This window comes from Triticum dicoccoides, chromosome 6B, assembly GCF_002162155.2.
Source record: "Triticum dicoccoides isolate Atlit2015 ecotype Zavitan chromosome 6B, WEW_v2.0, whole genome shotgun sequence".
Classification (NCBI taxonomy): Eukaryota; Viridiplantae; Streptophyta; class Magnoliopsida; order Poales; family Poaceae; genus Triticum; species Triticum dicoccoides.
The window spans coordinates 542,419,232-542,434,345 of record NC_041391.1 but is presented as its reverse complement, the minus strand read 5'-3'; positions in this window follow the sequence as shown (position 1 = coordinate 542,434,345).

The following is a 15,114-nucleotide window of genomic DNA, read 5'->3' as shown; positions in this document are numbered from 1 at the left end:
CATAGTTGAGCTCTTTAATGGCCCAATATGCCTTTATGTTCAAGTTCAAGAGGTAAGTGACACGCTTTTCCATAAACCATCTTATACGGAGACATACCCATAGGATTTTTATATGCAGTTCTATAGGCCCATAATGCATCATCAAGTTTCTTGGACCAATTCTTTCTAGATCTATTAACAGTCTTTTGCAAAATTAATTTTAGCTCTCTATTGCTCAATTCTACTTGACCACTAGACTGTGGGTGATAAGGAGATGCAATTCTATGATTAACATCATACTTAGCAAGCATTTTATGGAAATCACCATGAATAAAATGTGAACCACCATCAGTCATGAGATATCTTGGGACTCCAAACCTCGGAAAAATGACCTCTTTAATCATCTTAGTAGAAGTGTTATGATCAGCACTACTAGTTGGAATAGCTTCTACCCACTTAGTAACGTAATCAACAGCAACTAAAATATGTGTGTATCCATTGGAGGTAGGAAAAGGTCCCATATAATCAAAGCCCCAAACATCAAATGGTTCAATAACAAGAGAATAATTCATAGGCATTTCTTGACGTCTACTAATATTACCAATCTTTGACATTCATCACAAGACAAGACAAACTTACGGGCATCTTTGAAGAGAGTAGGCCAATAAAAACCGGATTGCTATACCTTATGTGCATTTCTATCTCCAGCGTGGTGTCCTCCATACGGTTCGGAGTGACACTTGCGTAGGATCTTTTCCTGTTCATGCTCAGGTACACAACGTCTAATAACACCATCTACTTCTTCTTTATAAAGGTGTGGGTCATCCCAGAAGTAATGTCTTAAATCATAAAAGAACTTTTTCTTTTGCTGGTATGTGAAACTAGGTGGTATAAATTTAGCAACAATGTAATTAGCATAATCAACATACCATGGAGTAGTATGAGAAGCATTAATGACCGCTAATTGTTCATCAGGGAAGCTATCATCAATAGGTAGTGGGTCATCAAGAACATTCTCTAACCTAGACAAGTTGTCTGAAACGGGGTTCTCAGCTCCCTTTCTACCAATAATATGCAAATCAAATTCTTGGAGCAAGAGGACCCATCTAATAAGTCTAGGTTTAGCATCTTTCTTTTCCATCAGATATTTAATAGCAACATGATCGGTGTGAATAGTTACTTTAGAATCAACAATATAAGGTCTGAACTTATCACATGCAAATACAACTGCTAAGAGTTCTTTTTCAGTAGTAGCATAATTTCTCACAGCAGTATCAAGAGTTTTACTAGCATACTGGATAACATTTAATTTCTTATCAACTCTTTGCCTTAGAACAGCACCAACAACATAATCGCTAGCATCACACATAATTTCAAAGGGTAAATTCCAATCAGGTGGCTGAACAATAGGTGCAGTGACCAAAGCTTTCTTAAGTATTTAAAATGCTTCTACACAATCATCATCAAAGACAAAAGGAATATCTTTTTGCAATAAATTAGTCAGAGGCCCAAAGATTTTAGAGAAGTCCTTAATGAACCTCCTATAAAAACCGGCATGACCAAGGAAACTTCTTATACTTTTAATGTCCTTGGGACATGGCATCTTTTCAATAGCATCGACTTTATCTTTATCAACTTCAATACCTTTCTCAGAAATTTTGTGCCCCAAGACAATGCCTTCATTAAGCATAAAGTGGCACTTTTCCCAATTCAAGACGAGACTAGTGTCTTCACAACTGTGCAAAACTCGATCAAGGTTGCTCAAGCAATCATCAAAAGAGGATCCATAAACGGAGAAGTCATCCATGAATACCTCACAAATCTTTTCACAAAAGTCAGAGAATATAGCCATCATGCATCTTTGAAAGGTAGTAGGTGCATTACATAAACCAAAAGGCATATGTCTATAGGCAAAAGTACCGAAAGGGCAAGTAAAAGTAGTTTTTGATTGATCATCCGCAGACACAGGTATTTGAGAGAAACCAGAATAACCATCTAGCAAGCATAAATGTGTATGTTTGGATAGTCTTTCTAGCATTTGATCAATAAAAGGTAAAGGGTAATGATCTTTCTTAGTAGCTTTCTTTAATTTGCGGAAATCAATTACCATCCTATAACTTGTAACAATTCTTTGCGGAATCAATTCATCTTTATCATTAGGAACAACGGTAATACCTCCCTTCTTAGGAACGCAATGGACATGACTTACCCAATCACTATCAGCAACGGGATAAATTATACCTGCCTCAAGTAGCTTTAGTATCTCCTTTCTTACCACTTCTTTCATCTTAGGATTTAACCATCGTTGATGATCTCTAACTGGTTTGGAACCTTCGCCCAATTTAATTTTATGTTGGCATAGAGTGGGACTAATGCCCTTAAGATCATACAGAGTATATCCAATGGCAGCATGGTGCTTCTTCAGAGTTTTCAATAATCTTTCCTCTTCTTGCTTTGAAAGGTTAGCACTAATAATAACATGGTATATCTTGTTTTCATCAAGATAAGCATATTTAAGATTATTAGGTAAAGGTTTGAGCTCAAACACGGGATCACCCTTGGGTGGAGGGGGGTCCCCTAGGATTTCAACAGGTAAGTTGTGTTTCAGAATAGGACCCTGTTGAAAGAATACTTTATCTATTTCCCTTCTTTCATTCATAAACATATCATTTTCATGGTCTAGCAAATATTGTTCTAACAGATCAGTAGGAGACATGGCAATAGAAGCAAGACTAATTATTTCATCCTTACTAGACAGTTCTTTATCATGTGGTTGTCTACGGAATTTAGCAAAATTACTCATGAGTCATATCATCCAAGCCAATCGTGACAACATCCTTTTTGCAATCTATCTTAGCATTAACAGTATTCAAGAAGGGTCTATCAAATATAATGGGACAAAAGCTATCTTCTGGGGAACCCAGTACAAGAAAATCAGCAGGATATTTAACTTTCCCACTAAAGACTTCAACATCTCTAACAATCCCAACTGGTGAAATAGTATCTCTATTGGCAAGCTTAATTGTAACATCTATTTCTTCTAACTCAGCGGGTGAAATATCATGCATAATTTCTTTATATAAGGAATGAGGTATTGCACTAGCACTAGCACCCATATCACATAAGCCATGATAACAATGATCTCCTATTTTAACAGAAATAACAGGCATGCCTACAACAGGTCTATGTATCTTAGCATCTGGTTTAGCAATATTAGCAGTTTCACCATAGAAGTAAATAACATGCCCATCTATATTATCATCCAAGAGATATTTAACCATAGCAATACTAGGTTCAACTTTAATTTGCTCAGGGGGTGTATAAGTTCTAGTATTAATCTTACAAACAACAGTTGAAGCTTTAGCATGATCCTTTATTCTAACAGGAAAAGGTGGTTTCTCAACAAAAGTAGTAGGAACAATAGAATCATTATAAGTGATAGTCTTTTCTTCAACTGTAATAGGTGCAACTACTTTTACTTCAATGGGAGGATTATATTTAAACCACTTATCCTTAGGGAGATCAACGTGAGTAGCAAAAGATTCACAGAAAGAAGCTACTATCTCAGAGTCAAGTCCATATTTAGCGCGAAATCCACGAAAAGCATCGGTATCCACAAAAGATTTAACACGATCAAACTTAGGTGTCATACCTGACTCCTTACCATCGTTGGAACCCCAATATTCAGAGTTGCGTTTAATTCTTTCCAATAAATCCCACTTGAATTCAGTAGTCTTCAACATATAAGAACCATCACAGGAAGTATCGAGCATGGTGCAATCATTGAGAGAAATCCGAGCATATATTTTTTGAATAATCATTTCCCTTGAGAGCTCATGATTGGGGCATGAATATAACATTGACTTAAGCCTCACCCAAGCTTGAGCGATGCTTTCTCCTTTGCAAGGCCATAAATTATATATGTAATTACGATCACGATGGACAAGATGCATAGGATAGAACTTCGGGTGAAATTCCAACTTCAATCGTTTATAATTCTAGGATCCCGTATCATCAGATAACCTATACCATGTCAATGCGTCTCCCTTCAAAGATAAAGGGAAGACCTTCCTCTTGACAACATCATCGGGAATACCTGCAAGCTTAAATAATCCACAAACTTCATCCACAAAGATAAGGTGTAAATCGGGATGCAATGTTCCATCTCCCGCAAAAGGATTAGCTAGCAGTTTCTCCATCATACCCTGAGGAATTTCAAAGTAAACATTTTCAGTAGGTTCAATAGGTTGAGGAGCAACTCTTTGCTCTACTGGTCGGGGCAAAGATGCCCCGAACAAGCCCCTCAAAGGATTAGTTTCCATAGTAACAAGTGACACAAAATTTCAGCACACTATATAAATGTTTCCTTACCAAGTTCCACTCACAAAAGGCGTTTCACTCCCCAGCAACGGCACCATAAAAGAGTCTTGATGACCCACAAGTATAGGGGATCTATCGTAGTCCTTTTGATAAGTAAGAGTGTCGAACCCAACAAGGAGCAGAAGGAAATGACAAGCGGTTTTCAGTAAGGTATTCTCTGCAAGCACTGAAATTGTAGGTAACAGATAGTTTTGTGATAAGATAATTTGTAACGGGTAACAAGCAATGAAAGTAAATAAGGTGCAGCAAGGTGGCCCAATCCTTTTTGTAGCAAAGGACAAGCCTGGACAATTTCTTATAATGAGAAAAGCGCTCCCGAGGACACATGGGAATTATCGTCAAGCTAGTTTCATCACGCTCATATGATTCGCGTTCGTTACTTTGATAATTTGATATGTGGGTGGACCGGTGCTTGGGTACTACCCTTTCTTGGAAAAGCATCCCACTTATTATTAACCCCTATTGCAAGCATCCACAACTACAAAAGAAGCATTAAGGTAAACCTAACCATAGCATGAAACCAATGGATCTGAATCAGCCCCTTACGAAGCAACACATAAACTAGGGTTTAAGCTTCTGTCACTCTAGCAACCTATCATCTACTTATTACTTCCCAATGCCTTCCTCTAGGCCCAAATAATGGTGAAGTGTCATGTAGTCGACGTTCACATAACACCACTAGAGGAGAGACAACATACATCTCATCAAAATATCGAACGAATACCAAATTCACATGACTACTAATAGCAAAACTTCACCCATGTCCTCAGGAACAAACGTAACTACTCACAAAGCATATTCATGTTCATAATCAGAGGAGTATTAATATGCATTAAGGATCTGAACATATGATCTTCCACCAAGTAAACCAATTAGCATCAACTACAAGGAGTAATCAACACTACTAGCAACCCACAGGTACCAATTTGTGGTTTTGGATACAAGATTGGATACAAGAGATGAACTAGGGTTTGAGTGGAGATGGTGCTGGTGAAGATGTTCATGGAGATTGACCCCCTCCTGATGAGAGGATCGTTGGTGATGACGATGGTGATGATTTCCCCCTCCTGGAGGGAAGTTTCCCCGGCAGAACAGCTCCGCCAGAGCCCTAGATTGGTTCTGCCAAGGTTCCGCCTCGTGGCGGTGGAGTTTCGTCCCGTAATCTTGCTTATGATTTTTTCCAGGGTAAAAGCCTTCATATAGCAGAAGATAGGCACCGGAGGGCCACCCAGGGGCCCATGAGACAGGGGGCGCGCCCAGTAGGAGTGGGCGCGCCCCCCACCCTCATGGACAGGGTGTGGGCCCCTCTGGTACTTTCTTTGCTCGATAATTCTTATTAAATCCAAAAATGACTTTCGTGGGGTCTCAGGACTTTTGGAGCTGTGTAGAATAGGTTTCCAATATTTGCTCCTTTTCCAGCCAGAATCCCAGCTGCCGGCATTCTCCCTCTTCATGATAAACCTTGTAAAATAAGAGAGAATAGCCATAAGTATTGAGACATAACGTGTAATAACAGTCCATAATGCAATAAATATCAATATAAAAGCATGATGCAAAATGGATGTATCATGGACCCTTCATGGGTGGAGCCCTCTGTGGACTCGCACAACCGTTACCCTTCGTGGGTTGAAGTCTCCATCAATGTGGACGTACGATAGCACCACCTATCGGAACCACGCCAAAAATCTCTGTGTCTACATTGCGCTTGCCTTCTCCGAGCCCTCCCCTTTGCCTTCATATGCAATGTTTTACTTTCCGCTGCTACACTCTTAGAATTTCATGTGTAGGTTGATTGCTTGACTTGTGCTAGTTGCTAAAATCTGCCAACACTTAAAATTGGGAAAAGGTTAGATTTTTATGTGGTCAAGTAGTCTAATCACCCCCCTCTAGACCTACTTTCGATCCTAAAATTAATGATTTAAAGTACTTGGATACATATAATCATTACACATAAATTTTGATTAAGTCAATTTACTACAACCCATCTACTAAAGAGTCAAGAGCACAATCTCGCCGAGACAACCGAGCCGCTACCATAATGCTCCCATAATTCCCTATTGGCATTGATTTCCTATCTATTAAGGCCCTTGGGGTCGACCTTGGCAAGCTTGGCTTTCGCTAGCTCTAACTCCTTTAATAGATCTGTATTCTGTTTCTGAGAAGTTTGTGTTAAACACAACAAAATTTTCTGTTGAATGGATATCGATCCTTAATTCGTCTACCCATGCCCATATTAAGGCTCGGGGGCTACTAGGCTTCGCGCTTCTCACTTAAAAGCCATTAACGGGTTACATCGATCCCATGATCTGGTATTGCCACCTGATTAGTGGCTCGGAGGTTAATGCATTGACGATTCAATGCAGACAATTTACAAAGTGCAAAACAATTTCTGAGGAGATTGCAATCCTCAGGTTGGTGAGCCACACCCTACCCGAGTCTCGAGGGCTATGCACACCGCGTTCCTATTCTTACGTATGTTGCCAAGCTAGGAGTTGATCCTCAGGCCGATTTTGTGAATCAACCTGAGTCTCTGGGGCTATTGGGTTGAACGGTTTCATGTTTTCGTTCAGGTGCATCTCGGATTTTAGGCCGACACACACCTTGAGGGATACTGGCTATATATCTCGGCAGAGAATAAATTGCACCAATCGAGAAAAATATATCCACAAAAAATCAGCCCGAGACCGAAGTAGTTGGAAATATTTGCTAGAGGCAATAATAAAATAGTTATTATCATGTTTCTCATTCATGATAAATGTTTATTATTCATGCTAGAATTGTATTGATAGGAAACTTAAACACATGTGTGAATACATAAATTGCACCATGTCCCTAGTAAGCCTCTACTAGACTAGCTCATTCATTAAAGATGGTTATGGTTTCCTAACCATAGACATGAGTTGTCATTTGATGATGGATCACATCATTAGGAGAATGATGTGATGGACAAGACCCAACCATAAGCTTAGCAACAGATTGTATCACTTAGTGTATTTGCTATAGCTTTCTTCATGTCAAGTATCAGCTCCTTAGACCATGAGATCATGCCACTCTTGGATACCCGAGGAGTGCCTTGTGTGCTATCAAACGTCACTTCGTAACTGGGTGATCATAAAGGTGCACTACAGGTATCTCCGAAGGTATCTGTTGGGTTGCATGGATCGAGACTAGGATTTGTCACTCCGTGTGACAGAGAGATATCTCTGGGCCCTCTCGGTAATACAACATCATAAGAAGCTTCATGTGACTAATGAGTTTAGTCACGGTATCTTGTATTACAAAAAGAGTAAAGAGACTTGTAGGTAACGAGATTGAACTAGGTATGGAGATACCAACGATCAAATCTTGGACAGGTAACATATCGCCGGAAAAAAGGGAATTGCATACGGGATTGAGTGAATCCTTGACATCGTGGTTCAACCGATAAAGTTCTTTGTAGAATATGTAGGAACCAATACGGGAATCTAGGTCCCGCTATCAATTATTGACCGGAGAGGTGTCTCGGTCATGTCTACATGATTCTCGAACGCGTAGGGTCTGCATGCTTAACGTTCGCTGACGATAGAGTAGTATTGGGTTAGGTGCATTTGTAACTGAATGTTGTTTGGAGTCCCGGATGAGGTCCCGGACATCACGAGGAGCTCCAAAATGGTCCAGAGGTAAAGATTCATATATAGGAAGTCCTATTTTGGTCGTCGGAAAAGTTTCGGGCATTAACGATATTGTACTGGGAATGCTGAAAGGGGCCCGGGGGTCCATTGGGGGGGGTCCACCTGGCCCAGGGGCCCACATGGGCTGTAGGGATGCACCCTAACCTACATGGGCCAGGGGCACCAGCCCCAAGAGGTCCATGTAGCTATAACATGGAGAGGGGGTAGAGTCCTAAAGGGGGAAGGCACCCCCCTAGGTGCCTTGGGGAGGGAGGACTCATCCCTATGTCGGTGCCCCTCCCTTGGAGGAGGGAAAAAGGCTGCGCCCGAGGCCTCCCCCTTGCCTCCTATAAATAGTGGGGGAGAGGGAGGGGCTGGATACACCAAATCCATGGCCCGACGGCAGCCCTACCTCTCCCAAAACTTCGTTTTCTCCTCAGATTGGTCCCGACAGCATTTGGCGAAGCCCTGCCGGGATTGCACCACCACCATCTCCACCACGCCACCGTTCTGGTTGAGATCCCATCTACTGCCCCTCTCTTGCTTGATGGATCAAGAAGGAGGAGACGTCATCGAGTCGCACGTGTGTGAACGTGGAGGTGCCGTCCGTTCGGCGCTAGATCGGATTGGATCGTGATTGGATCTCGAAGAGTACGACTACATCAACTGCGTTATGTATGCTTTCACTTTCGATCTACAAGGGTATGTAGACACACTCCCCTCTCGTTGCTATGCATCTCCTTGATTAGATCTTGGGTGTTTCGTAGGATTTTTCTTGAATTTCATGCTTTGTTCCCCATCAGTGGCATCGTGAGCTAGATCTATGCGTAGATGTATATGCATGAGTAGAATACAAAGTTGTTGTGGGTGTTGATGTTCAGATTGGTTACTTTATTTGGCTTATTTGGATTCACCGGTATTGTAGGATGAAGCGGCTCAGACCAACCTTACATGTCCATGCACATGAGACTGGTTCCACTGTTTGACATGCAACTTGTATTGCATAAAAGTGGCTTTGCGGGTGCCTGTCTCTTCCACTTTAGTTGAATCTGATCTGGCGAGGGTGGTCCTTGTAGAAGGTTAAAAGGCAATTTGTATATCATCGATGTGGTTTTGCGTAGATAAGAACGGTTCTTATAGTTTGCCCTAGGAGCCACGTAAAAGTTGCAACAACAAAGTAGAGGACGTCTAACATATTTTTGCAGGGCATGTTGTGATGTGGTATGGCCAAAACGTGATGTGATATATGTTGATATATGAGATGATCATGTTTTGTAATAGGTTCACGACTTGCATGTCGATGAGTATGGCAACCGGCAGGAGCCGTAGGGTTGTCCTTAATTTATTATATGACTTGCGTGTCAACAAATAACACCATGTAATTGCTTTACTTTATCGTTATCCGTTAGCAGTAGTTGTAGAAGAAATAGTTGGCGAGACGACCACATGACGGCACGATGATGGAGATCATGGTTTCATGCCGGTGACGATGGAGATCATGCCGGTGTTGTAGAGATGGAGATCAAAAGCACAAGATGATAATGGCTATATCATGTCACATATTTTGATTATGCATTTGATGTTTATCTACTACGCATCTTATTTTGCTTAGGACGACGGTAGCATTATAAGATGATCCCTTCACTTAATTTCAAGATAAATGTGTTATCCCTAAGTATGCACCATTGCGAAAGTTCATCATTTCGAAGCACCACATGATGATCGGGTGTGCTAGACTCTACGTTCGAATACAATGGGTGTAAGCTAGTTTTACACACGCAGAATACTTGGGTTAAACTTGACGAGCCTAGCATGCACAGACATGGCCTCGGAACACAGGGACCGAAAGGTCGAACACAAGTCATGTAGTAGATATGATCAACATGGAGATGTTCACCATTGATGACCACCCCATCTCATCTGATGATCGGACATGGGTTGGTTGATATGGATCGTGTTAACACTTAGACAACTTAAGGGATGCTGATTTAAGTGGGAGTTCTTTAGTAATTTGATTAATAGAACCAATTATCATGAACATAGTCTAATTGTCTTTGCAAATTAATGTTGTAGATACATGGCTCACATTGTAGCTCCCTTGAATTTTACTGCGTTCCTAGAGAAAGCTAAGTTGAAATATGGAAGCAACTATGCAGACTGGGTCCGTAAGTTGAGGATTATCCTCACTGCTGCACATAAGGCTTATGTCCTTGATGCACCACTCGGTGCGCCACCCCCTCCAGCATCGTCTGTGTATGTTGTGAATGTCTGGCAGTCGTGTTCTGATGACTACTCGATAGTTCAGTGCGTCATGCTTTACGACTTAGAACCGGGGCTCCAAAGACGTTTTGAGCACCACAGAGCATATGAGATGTTCCAGGAGCTGAAATTGGTATTTCAGGCTTGTGCCCGGGTTGAGAGGTATGACGCCTCCGACAACTTCTTTAGCTGCAAGATGGAAGAGAACAACTCCGTTAACGAGCACGTACTCAAAATGTCTGGGTACTTCAACCGCTTAAATCAGTTGGGAGTTAATCTTCCAGATGAAGTAGTGATTGACAGGGTTCTTCAGTCAATGTCACCAAGCTACAACAGTTTCGTGATGACCTATAATATGCAGAGGATGGAGAAAACAATCCCTGAGCTCTTCGCAATGCTTAAGGTCGTGAAGGTAGAAATCAAGAAAGAGCATCAAGTGTTGATGGTCAATAAGACCACCAGTTTCAAGAAGAAAGGCAAGGGACAGAAAGGGAACTTCAAGAAGAATGGAAAGCCGATTGCCACTCCTGAGAAGAAACCCAAAGCTGGACCCAAACTTGAGAATGAGTGTTTCTATTACATGGGGAATGGCCACTGGAAGCGGAACTGCCCCAAGTACTTGGCAGATAGGAAGACTGGCAACATTAACAAAGGTATCTGTGATATACATTTTATTGATGTGTACCTTACTAGTGCTCGTAGTAGCACCTGGGTATTTGAAATGGTTCGGTTGCTAATATTTGTAACTCGAAACAGGAGCTATAGCATAAACGAAGACTAGCTAAGGACGAGGTGACAATGCATGTCGGAAATGGTTCCAAGGTTGATGTGATTGCCATCGGCATGCTCCCTCTACGTTTACCTTCGGGATTAGTTATGAACCTAAATAATTGTTATTTGGTGCTTGCGTTAAGGATGAACATTATATCTAGATCTTATATATTGTGAGACGACTATTCATTTAAGTCACATAATAATGGTTATTCTGTTTATATGATTAATATCTTTTATGGTCATGCACCCCTTGTGAATGGTTTATTCTTGTTGAATCTCAATCGTAGTAATACACATATTCATAATATTGATGCCAAAAGATGCAAAGTTAATGATGATAGTACCACATATTTGTGGCACTGCCACTTAGGTCATATTGGTGTAAAGCTCATGAAGAAACTCCATGCTGATGGACTTTTGGAATCACTTGATTATGAATCATTTGATACATGTGAACCATGCCTTATGGCCAAGTTGACTAAAACCCCATTTTCTGGTAGAATGGAGCGGGCTAGTGACTTATTGGAAATAATGCATACCGATTTATGTGGTCCGATGAGTGTTGAAGCATGCGGTGGATATCATTATTTTATTACCTTCACAGATGATTTGAGTAGGTATATTTACTTAATGAAACACAAGTTGGAAACATTTGAAAAGTTCAAGGAATTTCAGAGTGAAGTGGAGAATCATCGTACCAAGAAAATAAAGTTTCTACGATCTGATCGTGGAGCTCAATATTTGAGTGACAGGTTTGGTGCTCATTTATAACAATGTAGAATTGTTTCACAACTCACGCCACCTGGAACACCACAACGTAATGGTGTGTCTGAACATCGTAATCATACTTTATTAGATATGGTGTGTTCTATGATGTCTCTTACCGATTTGCCAATATCATTTTGGGGTTATGCATTAGACACAACCACATTCACTTTAAATAGGGCACCATCGAAATCCGTTGAGATGACACTATATGAATTATGATTTGGAAAGAAACCTAAGTTGCCGTTTCTTAAAGTTTGGGGATGCGATGCTTATGTCAAGTGGCTTCATCCTGATAAGCTCGAACCCAAAGCGGAGAAGTGTGTCTTCATAGGATACCCTAAAGAGACCATTGGGTATACCTTCTATCACAGATCCAAGGGAAAGATCTTCGTTGCTAAAAATGGGTCCTTTCTAGAGAAGGAGTTTCTCTTGAAAGAAGTGAATAGGAGGAAAGTAGAAATGGATGAGGTAATCATACCTTCTTTCGAACTAATGAGTAGCACATCACATAAAGCAGTTCCCGTGATGCCTACACCAACCGGAGAGGAAGCTAATGATAATGATCATGATCATGGAACTTCGGATCAAGTTACCACTGAACTTCGTAGGTCGACCAGGACACCTTCCACACCAAAGTGGTACGGTAATACTGTCATGGAAGTCATGTTTTTAGACAACGATGAGCCTACCGAACTATGAGGAGGCGATTATGGGCCCGGATTTCGACAAATGGATAGAGGCCATGGAATCCGAGATAGGATCCATGTATGAGAACAAAGTATGGACTTCGGTGGACTTGCCCGTTGACCATCAAGCCATTGAGAATAAATGCATCTTTAAGGAGAAGATAGACACTGATGGTAATGTCACCGTCTATAAAGCTCGACTTGTCGCAAAAGGTTTTCAACAAATTCAAGGAGTTGACTATGATGAGGCGTTCTCACCATAGCGATGTTGAAGTCTGTTAGAATTATGTTAGCAATTGCCGGCATATTACGACTATGAAATCTGGTAGATGGACGACAAAACAATGTTCCTTAACAGGCTCCTTAAGGAAAGGTTGTATATGATGAAACCAGAAGGTTTTGTCGATCCTAAGGATGCTAACAAAGTATGCAAGCTCCAGTGATCCATTTATGGACTGGTGCAAGCATTTGGGAGTTGGAATATACACTTTGATAAGGTGATCAAAGCTTTTGGGTTTATACAAAGTTTATGAAGAAACTTGTATTTATAAGAAAGTGAGTGGGGGCTCTGTATCATTTCTGATAAGTATATGTGGATGACATATTGTTGATTGGAAATGATGTAGAATTTCTGGAAAGCATAGAGGGTTGTTTGAAAGGAGTGTCTCAAAGGAAAACTTGGGTAGAGCTGCTTACATATTGGGCATTAAGATCTATAGAGATACATGAAGACACCTAATAAGACTTTCACAGAGCACATACCTAGTCAAGATTTTGAAAGTGTTCAAAATGGATCAGTCAAAGGAGTTCTTACCTGTATTGTAGGGTGTGAAGTTGAGTAAGACCCAAAGCTTGACCACTACAGAAAAAGGAGAAAGGATGAAGGTCATCCCCTATGCCTCAGCCATGGGCTCTATAGTGTATGCCATATTGTGTACCACACCTAATGTACCTTATCAAAGGGGGTACAAGAGTGATCCATGAGTGGATCACTGGACAATGGTCAAGATTATCCTTAGATACCTAGACAGGACTAAGGAAATGTTTCTTTGTTATAAAGGTGTAAAGAGTTCATCGTAAAGGGTTACGCCAATGCAAGGTTTGACACCAATCCTGATGACTCTGAGTCGCAAACTAAATAGCAGTCATTTGGAATAGCTCCAAGTGGAGTGTGGTAGCAGCATCTATAGGATGACATACAAATTTGCAAATCACGGATCTGGATGTTGCAGACCCATTGACTAAACCTCTTTCGTGAGCAAAACATGATCAACACCAGAACTCTATGGGTGTGACATTCATTATTATGTAACTAGATTATTGACACTAGTGCAAGTGGGAGACTGTTAGAAATATGCCCTAGAGGCAATAATAAAATGGTTATTATGATATATCCCGTTCATGATAAATGTTTATTATTCATGCTAGAATTGTATTGATCAGAAACTTAAATACATGTGTGAATACATAAATTGCATTGTGTCCCTAGTAAGCATCTACAAGACTAGTTCGTTGATCAAAGATGGTTATGGTTTCCTAACCATAGACATGATTTGTCATTTGAGAACGGGATCACATCATTAGGAAAATGATGTGATGGGCAAGACCCAACCGTATGAAGGAAATATGCCCTAGAGGCAATAATAAAGTTATTATTTTATATTTCCTTATTCATGATAAATGTTTATTATTCATGCTAGAATTGTATTAACCGGAAACTTGATACATGTGTGGATACATGGACAAAACATCGTGTCCCTAGTATGCCTCTACTTGACTAGCTTGTTAATCAAAGATGGTTAAGTTTCCTAGCCATAGACACGTGTTGTCATTTGATGAACGGGATCACATCATTAAGATAATGATGTGATGGACAAGACCCATCCGTTAGCTTAGCATAATGATCTTTCAGTTTTATTGCTACTGCTTTCTTCATGTCAAATACATATTCCTCCGACTATGAGATTATGCAACTCCCGGATACCAGAGGAATGCCTTGTGTGCTATCAAACGTCACAACGTAACTGGGTGATTATAAAGATGCTCTACAGGTATCTCCGAAGGTGTTTGTTGGGTTGACATAGATCAAGATTAGGATTTTCCACTCCAAGTGTCGGTGAGGTATCTCTGAGCCCTCTCGGTAATGCAGATCATAAGAAGCCTTGCAAGCAAAGTTACTAATGAGTTAGTTGCAGGATGATGCATTACATAATGAGTAGAGAGACTTGCTGGTAACGAGATTGAACTAGGTATGAAGATACCGAGGATCGAATCTCGGGCAAGTAACATTCTGATGACAAAGGGAATAACGTATGTTGTCATAACGGTTCGACCGAGGTCTTCGTAGAATATGTGGGAGCCAATATGAGCATCTAGGTTCCTCTATTGGTTATTGACCAGAGAGGTGTCTTGTTCATGTCTACATAGTTCTCAAACCCGTAGGGTCTGCACGCTTAATGTTCGATGACGATTTTGTATTATATGAGTTATGTGATTTGGTGACCGAATGTTGTTCGGAGTCCGGGATGAGATCACGGACGTGACGAGGAGTCTCGAAATGGTCGAGAGGTAAAGATTGATGTATAGGATGATAGTATTCGGACACCAGAAGTGTTTCG